Below are 9542 nucleotides of genomic sequence, written 5' to 3'. Positions count from 1 at the left end.
CTTTGTCTAATTAATGCCACGAGTGTGCACACATGTCCCAATCACATATGGTCAATAACAATACTTCTCCAAATTTATGTATGGCCATTCATGTAATACATAGAATTTGCATTGCATAAAAAATTTTGGTTGAGAAATTTAAAATTTAATCGCATACCAATGGTCCCCGAGCTATGAAAGCTCAGTAAAAACAAGATATTTTTAATCTTGGCACGATGTCATCATATGAACCTTTTGGTGCACCAGAGATAATTTACGCAAGATTCACATGAGGATGATAAGATTGAAGGATATGTCCTGTTTCCATAGAATTCCCATAGATTGGGAGTTATTTATGCAAATAAGCCCATTTCATTTTTTCCCTTATATTTCCCATAATTTCCTTTCAAGTACAGCATTCACCAAGCTCGACCGTGCTTTGATCCCACCAAGCCTTTGCTGCGTTTTGATGATAAGACTAAGCCCTTTTTTGGTTGTTAAACATCGTACCTTCAGTAGATAATGATAAAAGTTGATGATATATGTGATTTAAAAGTTGATAAAAATTATGAATCTATAAATTGTGTTGTTAAAATTAATTTTTAATTTTAATTTAGATTCTTATAAACTTTTCTAACTAAACCAAATAGGTACGAATCTTGTCTTTATCGATTTTTTGTTCCTTGCCTTTTATAATTGTAGAAGATGGTTTCATCGTGAAAATGATTTCATACTTAAACTTGTCCTTTTGATCTGGTTAAAGTCATTTCTTGTACTTAAACTTATCTTTTTGAAATAATTGTAACAATCAATTTGAGATTCATCATATCTCCTACTATTTTTTTTCTTCTTCATCCTCTTTAAGAATTATATCTTCATCGCTCTATTGAATTGTACAAGTGTTGATAGTTCTTTTCATTATTGAATAAATGTTGGCAATTTCTATGTCCTTTCCACAACCTCTACCTCTTTGGTTCCTATTGTTCTTCTCTTCCACACTTTTCAAAGAAAGACTTGTTTTAGTGATTCTTTCTTCTTTTTCAGCAACTTTTCCTTGTGAGCCTAAAGTGTGCCAATGAGTTAATCAATAGTCATTTCTTCCATGTCTTTTGATTATACGATTGCCACCACAATAAATTTGAATATTTTCATGTAAAGATCAATGAATTTTTTCGATCACTTGAAGATACTTATTTTTTCGTCATATATCTCATTGATAACCACCAATACTCATGAAGATTTGATTTGAAATTGATTCAGATTCCTTCATCGATAGACGTCATTATTCTCTTTTTAGTTGTTTGGTGCAAGTCTATTTATGCTTGAGACATGCCTTCTTCATTTTCAGGTTCAAAACCTATCTCCTTCAAGTCCCCCACATACTATAGTTATCATTAGTGAGTCGAGAAATAGAAAGAGAATTATTGTTTACAATCTCTAATTTTCACACTCTTACAACATTTTTCTCTAATACTACTTTTATTGAAAACTTGGAGATGAAACAACAATTTTTGGACGTGGATAAATAATATTAAGAGAACAGTCAACTTTATTTCTTAACACTTCAACATGACTAAAGAAAAGTAGTACAATCACTAACATTTCATAGATTTCACAAAACATGAATTTAATCTAATTTACTAGTTATTAAATACAAATTAATCCCAAAATAATTCATGTATTATTCAAGTACATAAATAAACTATTGCATTAATGTATGTATGAATAATCCTAAAATAGATTAATGAATTCGACTAAATAAATGAAGTTCATATTTTCAACATAACCATGTAGCTTGTGAAGATTTTAGCATTGATATTTAAAAATATGTGTTTTTGTTATTGGTGTAATTCATTGTTACTTTAGGTAATAGAATATGTTTATATTTGTAGGATGGAATTTGGTAAAAGTGTCGATATTCAACAAGAGTCGACTATACCATGAGATAAAGAATTGCATAAGAAATGACTTTAACCAAATCAAAAAGATTAAGTATGAAATCATTTTCACAATGAAACCATCTTCTACAATTATAAAAGGCAAGGAACAAAAAATCGAGAAAGACAAGATTGGTATCTATTTTACTGATAGCAGAGTTCAAGCAACAACAATTAGCACCTATTTGATACCAGAACAAGTGAGCACATGAGTGGAAATAAATCTATTTTCATGGAACTTGAAGAACTACATAGCCATGTTACATTTATAGATGATATAAATGTGCAAGTCAATGGTGAAATTTAAAGTCTCATCCAAATGAAGAATGAATAACATAAATACATTTTCAATTTTATTAATTTCTTCTACAAAACAAATGTTTTGTGCTTAGGCCAACTTTTGGAGAAAGGATATGTCATCCTAATGAAGAATCAACAATGACAATAGGAGATTGTAATGGAAAACTTGATTACTAGAGTTCCATTGATGAAGAACATGATGTTCTTGTTGCATAATCAAAGTAGAAAAGTGAAGCATTTGAAGGCATTTGCTATAGGTTCAACCTGGATATGCCATTTGAGACTTGACCATTTAAATTTTAACGTTTTGAACCTTTTAGTGAATAGAAATATCCATCATCTAAATCAACTTTGTGAATCATGTCTTTGTGGAAAGCAATCCTAGAAGACTTTCCTTAAAGAAACAAATTTTCTATCATCAAGGCTACTTTAATTAGTGTATGGGATCTTCGTGGACCAACCAAACTTTCATCATTTGGTAAAAATAATTACTTCATATTATTTGTCGATTACTTTATTAACAAAATATGTGAATTTATTTAGAGAAAAGTTCAAAGCATTTGAGGCTTTCAAGAATTTCAAGGTTGTAGTGGAAAATCAAAATGGTCAAAAGATCAAAGCATTATGCTCAGGTGGCGAATACATTAGCAACACATTCAAACAATTTTGTGAAGATCATGGTATTCATTATTCTTTGACTATTCTTACATCTTAAAAATGGCATAGAAGAGCAGAAGAATAAATCAAAGTACGTTGAAAATTAAGCAGACGCAAAAGGAGTTTTGAACTTGTTTAGTGTGCTATGTATTTGCTAAATTCCCGTCCAACCGAAAGTGTGCAAGATATGACTCTTTTAGAAATATGGAGTGGATTCAATCCAAGTATATTACATCTTCGACTTTTCTGGAGCATGGTTCTCTTTCTCATGTTTCAAAAGGAAAAGGAGCAAACTAGATAAAAAGAGTGAAAAATATTCTTATTGGCTACGATTTAAGATCAACAGGCTACAAGCTCTGTAATCCAATGAATAAGAAGGTGATCACTAGTAGAGATGTTGAGTTTGATAAAGAAGGATTTTGAAATTGGTAAAATGAACAAGAAGAAAATTGTATTTTCTTTCCCTTTGATGATGATGAAGAACAAGTTGATACGATTTTAACTCAACTAACTCCACCACCAAGACTTGGTCAAGATATATCTTCATCATCCTCAAGGGAAATGCAACTTTGTTTAAGCAGTCTTTGAGAGCTTTATAATGATACCTAAAATTTATCTCAACATCTTAAGGAATTAACTTTATTCTATCTATTTGCTGATCATATGGTTATTGGTTTCAATGATGCCTTTCAAGATGATAAATGGAAGAAAAACATGAAGAAGGAGATCAAAGCTATCGAGAAGAATGACACTTGAGAGTTAGCTATAGATCCTAATCTTTAGAAGCCTATTACGAGAAAAATGGATTTTCTAGGAGAAAAGGAATGTAAATGGTGAGATTGAATGCTACAAAGGCAATGTTGGTAGCTAAAGCCCGTAGTTAAAAGCATGATCTCGATTATGGTGAAGTATTGTTTCCATGGAAGCATAAAAGGGTTGAAAGACTCACCAAATAGATGTTAAACTGACGTTTTTGAACATATTTCTACAAGAACAAATATGCATACTACAACCTCTTGGGTTTGTTGTGAAATGGCATTAAGACAAGGTTTTGAAGTTGAAGAGAGCCTTGTATGGTTTAAAGCAAGATCAAAGGGCACAAAATTCAAAACTTGATAACGTTCTCAAGCTAATTTTCTTATTAGGATACTCTCTATTGGAAGGTAAATACTAATGTTGATATGTTAAGTGTCTACTTGTACGCAGATGATCTAATATTTACACGGAATAATATAAGATTATTTGATGAGTGAAAAAAATTTGAATTGATAGATACTGGGCTAATAGCTTACTATCTAGCATCAAATTGACACAAGAGAAAGATGAAATTTCTCTCTTAAAAATTTTACGCTAAGCAAAACTTCGAGAGGTTCAAGATGTATAATTACAAGATAATTTGTATCTCTGTTGATTGTGGACTAAATTGTCAAAATTTGATGAAATATAAAAAGTTGATTTGACTCTTTTTGCATGTTTGACCAATTTTTTTTTTTTTAAATAATGTATTTTAGAATAGTGTTTTGATGAAGAATATGTGGTAAAAAAATAAAGAAAAATTTTGAATTTACATTTTATATTATTTTATTAAAAAAATGTGTAGTTGAAAAGAAAAGAAAGAAAAAATGCATTTTAAAGAAAAAGGGAATCAAACATGATCTTTATAACAATATTATTGTTGGATGTTTGAGGTATTTAACATGTACAAGGCCTAATATTTTATTTGAAGCTAGTCTTGTCAGTCGATACATGAAGTCTCTAACAACTATGTATTCGAAGGTTGTAAAATGAATTTTGTTGATGCATAAAGGTAATTAGCTAGGGTTTACTTTATTCATATATAGATGATTCTAAGTTTAACGGTTATAGTGATAGTAATTGAGCTGGAGACAATGATTATTGAAAAAGTACGAGTGGTCATATGTTCTTTCTGGAAAATACGACTTTTGTAACTTGGTTGAGAAAGTTCTTAAAGGGAATTTGCAATAAAGTGATTCTATTAAAATTTTTATTCATAAAAAGTCGTCAATGTTAGCCAAAAATATAGTCTTATATGATCGAAGCAAGAACATAGACATAAAACATCATGTTATTCGATATTATGTTGACAAACGATATGTGAAGTTAAAGTTTGTAAAGTCCTAATACCAAATCGTAGATATTTTCACCAAGCCATCGAAGATTGATGCATTTTCGAAGTTTCAAAATTTTCTTTGAGTTACAACAAACGAAGTTTAAGGGAATGTTGAAAAAATATATATCCATTTATTTTTAATTTTACTACTTGAAATGAACAATCAAAAGAATTGACCAATAATTTAATGTAAATATATATAAAAATCACTCAGGTATAACTTTGTTGATAAGCAAGGGTTTTTGTTTCTTTTGATTTCTGAGTGTTCATCCTGTTACTAATCAATATAGAAAGGTCCACTTGACGATCTCACATGTATACACATGGCAAGCACCCAAGAAATGGTGCAGAAAGGACTAAAGTCCAAAGCTATCAAATAAAGTGCTGAGGTCGTTGCACTAAGTTCTGTCGAAGCAATTCACCATCTACTATCCGAAGTCCTTTACAATCGGAAGAGGGTTTGACAAGCACATCTTCAGAGTTGACTGATGAGACGTGCGCATTTAATGAGTGTTAGGAATGTCAACCTAGTTTACAGAGTGATTGACCTCTTCTCAAATGTCTATTAATGTAATTAATATGTAATATAATTGATGTAACAGTTAGGGTCAACAGATCAGGCCACGTGGATCCAATCCAACGGGGACCACATCGGCTTAATCACTATAAATAGACAATATTTGTATCAATTAAATGATCTGAAAAAATACAAAGAGGGGAATACAATACTTCCATTGCCTACTATTCATCTTCTCCCACAACAATATCTATTTTACAGTCAACACACTACGAAGCACGCTCACATGCACATTGTCCTTCAATGACATCTATTGGCCATTTTCAAAGGTCAACAGATTGGCGCCGTCTATGGGAAGCTTGGAATAGCTAAACCACAAAAATCCTACATAGAAAAAGAACACTTGAATGTTCAAAAAAGGCGAAGGAGAAGAACTTTTGAATAAAAGGAAAAATCCTTGAATAAAAAAAAGCAACTCCTGAAATAGAGCTAGAGAAGGGCTATCAACCAAGAAGGAACGACCATGAGTCCGAAGGAGAGGTCAAAGAATGCGTTGGCAAATGAACATCCTCACAAAGTACCCCAATAATCCAAGAACCGTCGCCAATCACTCTCGTGGTTCGCCACCAAAGATGTGGCTCGAGAAGCAGGCCCAGGCTAGCAGCAAGGCTCACCAGAGAGATGGCTGTTGTCACCACAAACGTGATAATCATCTCCCGGTAGAATGCTGCAATACATAAACTACTGGAACGCGTGCAAGATCAACTGGCCAAATCCTCATAAAATGTTGAAGTCATTCCCCTAGGAAGAGGGCGAACATGGACACGATTGCCAACTATGAAACCGATCGAATAACTTAAGAGACTGTCGTTCCACTAGAAGGCAGCAGGGCTAACGCACAAGGAGACAGGCCAGTGTCTTCGATAGGCTTGGTCTTACAAGAAACAGAGAGGGCCGATCACCCATTCCACCTGACATGACCCGTCCCGAATCACCTGAATGGATCCGAAACATGACATGCGTCGATGATAAATGCTAACTAGATGTCAAATCTATCACCAAAACTGACTATGAGTTATTTCAAAAAATGCATCAAAATCAAATGCTTATGTAAAACAAAGTGCGATTGGCCCAAATTATTTACTTCATGCTTCATCAAAACGAGTTATAATATTCAAAATTTCATGTGACTCTCAATTCGAATCATTAGACTCTTCCAGCTAAAAAAAATCAATTGCTACCTGTAGGAAAAACTAAGGAAAAATATATGAGTTGATAGCTCAATGAGTGGAGAAGTTTAAAAATAATTATACTTTTTCATTTTTACTTCTTTATCGAAAATCGAGTTCATATCATTGAATAACTCGTAAGATAACATCATATAATTATAGCCAGAACGTGAGACATTCACATAACATGGTAAAATATCATCTAAAGTCATGATATAAACATAAGCTGGTAATCATGCTATAATCACATCACATCAAATGTACTGAAAAATCTACCAAAAATGTACCATCTGACTAAAATCTGTAATCTGCCCCTCAGGTTAAGAACTTTTGCTATGGGCCTTTGGCCCCCTCCGTGAACGAAAGTCGATCTCAAAGACCTCTGGTAATCAATTCTAGAACATGACCAAGGCCCCTCAGTGAACAATATGTACACGGTCGAGATCCCTTCATTTCCGATCCAAGACCCATCGATGTAGTATAGAACACAGCCAATGCCCCTCTGTGAACTAGAAGAAATACATATTTGGTGTACTTTTCTGGTCGATCTCAATATCACGTCTCATATACCAAGTCACAAATGTACAATAAATAATCCTTGAAATTTCACATGTATTTTAATAAAAGAGATTTCCATAATAATCATATAATCGAACACATAATTGCACATACTTTGATAATATATTTAATTTATAAATACTTTAAAAATATTTATATTTTTCCACTCATAAAACTATGTTCGCAAAATTAACTCAATTGGTAAGCTGTCCTGATATCCGTATCGCCACCTAAAATATGATATAATTTTTAAATCAACCATTAATTATTTTAAGTAATTTCAATAATTAAATACGCGATACTCAAACTTAATCATTTCACGTTTAAGCGATTTCTAAAATATTTTTAATCACTAAAACTAATTTTTCTTTCATTTTAATCAATTTCATAGTTTATTATACTTAACCCCTTCAGTTAAATTGAATTTGATCTAACAATCTAACAACTATAAAATTAAACATAACTTGACAATAAGTAACATTTTACTTACTTTTCAAATTTGAGGAATTCAAGCCTAATAGTATAACCCACTTAATTCCTAATACGTTGGCGAATTTTTCTTTTTCTTTTTTCCTTCTTTTTTTTCCTCTTTTTTTTTTCCTTTCTTTTTCCTTTCTATATATATTTAAATGGAATGGATTTGTTCCACTGCCTGCCGTTTTCTTTTTCTTTTTAAATTTTTTTGTTTGACTTTTCTTTTTATTAATTAAAGTGTTACAATACTCATTTCCTTAAAAGAATTTCGTCCTCGAAATTCAATCAACTAAGTACCAAAAAGTTGGAGATACTGAGAATGCATTTGATCTTCACTTTCCTATGTTGGCTCCTCTATTGTGTGATTCGCCCATAAGACTTTAAGTCTCACATTAGTTTTGATATATGTGGTGCATTCTTTTATGTATTATATCTTCCTTGACTTTTCCAATTTGTATTTCAAGATGTTACCTTTGAGGTTCTCCAAACTACACCTTACATTGTGATTTGAATTATTCTCGAATAAATCATTTTTTTCCATAACAATGGTTATATATTAAGATTTGATAACTTTCTTCAGCAACTTTCACCTCAATAGATAGGTCCTTAAATATTCTAGTATCATGTATAAACTCAAAGGAGTTATTTGTATCTAATTCTTATACGCCAACTTCAAGAAAGATAATTAAGTATCTCGATCTCATTTAAATAGTTACCCAAAAGTTAAATAGCATATCTTTAAACTTGTCTTCATATTATCTGGCACTTCAATAAAAGAAACTGTACAAATATAATTTGTTTTTGTAACTCCCTACAACTAAGCTAAGGATAAATACTCAAAACTTTACTATATAAATTTATATATAATGAACTGGCCATATCATTTGACAAGAATCTTATAATCTTTATCGATTTGTGAACAACAATTCGAACACCATTGTCTCCATTCTTTGTACTAGGAACCCAAAATGAAAAACACTTGAAAGTAGCTACTCTAATTCTAAATTGACAATTGCGACAAAAATTCAATTATTCATGATTTTCAAAAATTTTAGTTATCTCCAGCCACCGTTGAGATAGCTCAATATGATGTTCTTTTCCCTTAATTCTATATCATTCAATGATATTATATACACAGCTTCAAGTTCAGCTCCTTTTCGAATACAAATATACCTTAACCTCATGTAGTTAGTAAGTATTGATCTTTCCACCATGTGATAACGCCACAATTCCTTAATGTCAATTCCAATATAACTAACCATGTATCATGATTTAATCAAATCTATTTATTAACCTACAACATAATCCATATTTTATCATTCCACTTAGAGAACATTTTCTAAACCATAATATAAATCATTATCGTGAATCAATTACTCATCATTTTTAAATATAAGAACAAATATTTTCTCAATATTTCCTGATAGCAAAACTTTTGACATTTCTATACCCATACAAATTTTGTTCTTTTTTTTTTCTATGAAGAGATAATAATAACATTTAATCCATGAAAATCTACACTCTTATTCCATAAAGAGGCCATCAGCCTATCGCCAATGCATAAGCTTTCTTGTATATCGCATAAAGACATTCAATTAAGATTATAACCTAAAGATACCGTTCCACAATTGAATAAAATTTATATGATGATCGTCTTAGACTTTAAGCTATCTAATATATCATCATTTGTTCCATAACGTGTAGATTTCGAGAAGAATGAAGTACTTTATTCATGATCTATACAATTGAAAATAGCCCCG

Source organism: Olea europaea, chromosome 16 (assembly GCF_002742605.1).
Source record: "Olea europaea var. sylvestris chromosome 16, O_europaea_v1, whole genome shotgun sequence".
NCBI classification, from domain to species: Eukaryota; Viridiplantae; Streptophyta; class Magnoliopsida; order Lamiales; family Oleaceae; genus Olea; species Olea europaea.
The sequence above is the reverse complement of the archived record's forward strand: the minus strand, read 5'-3'. Positions refer to the sequence as shown.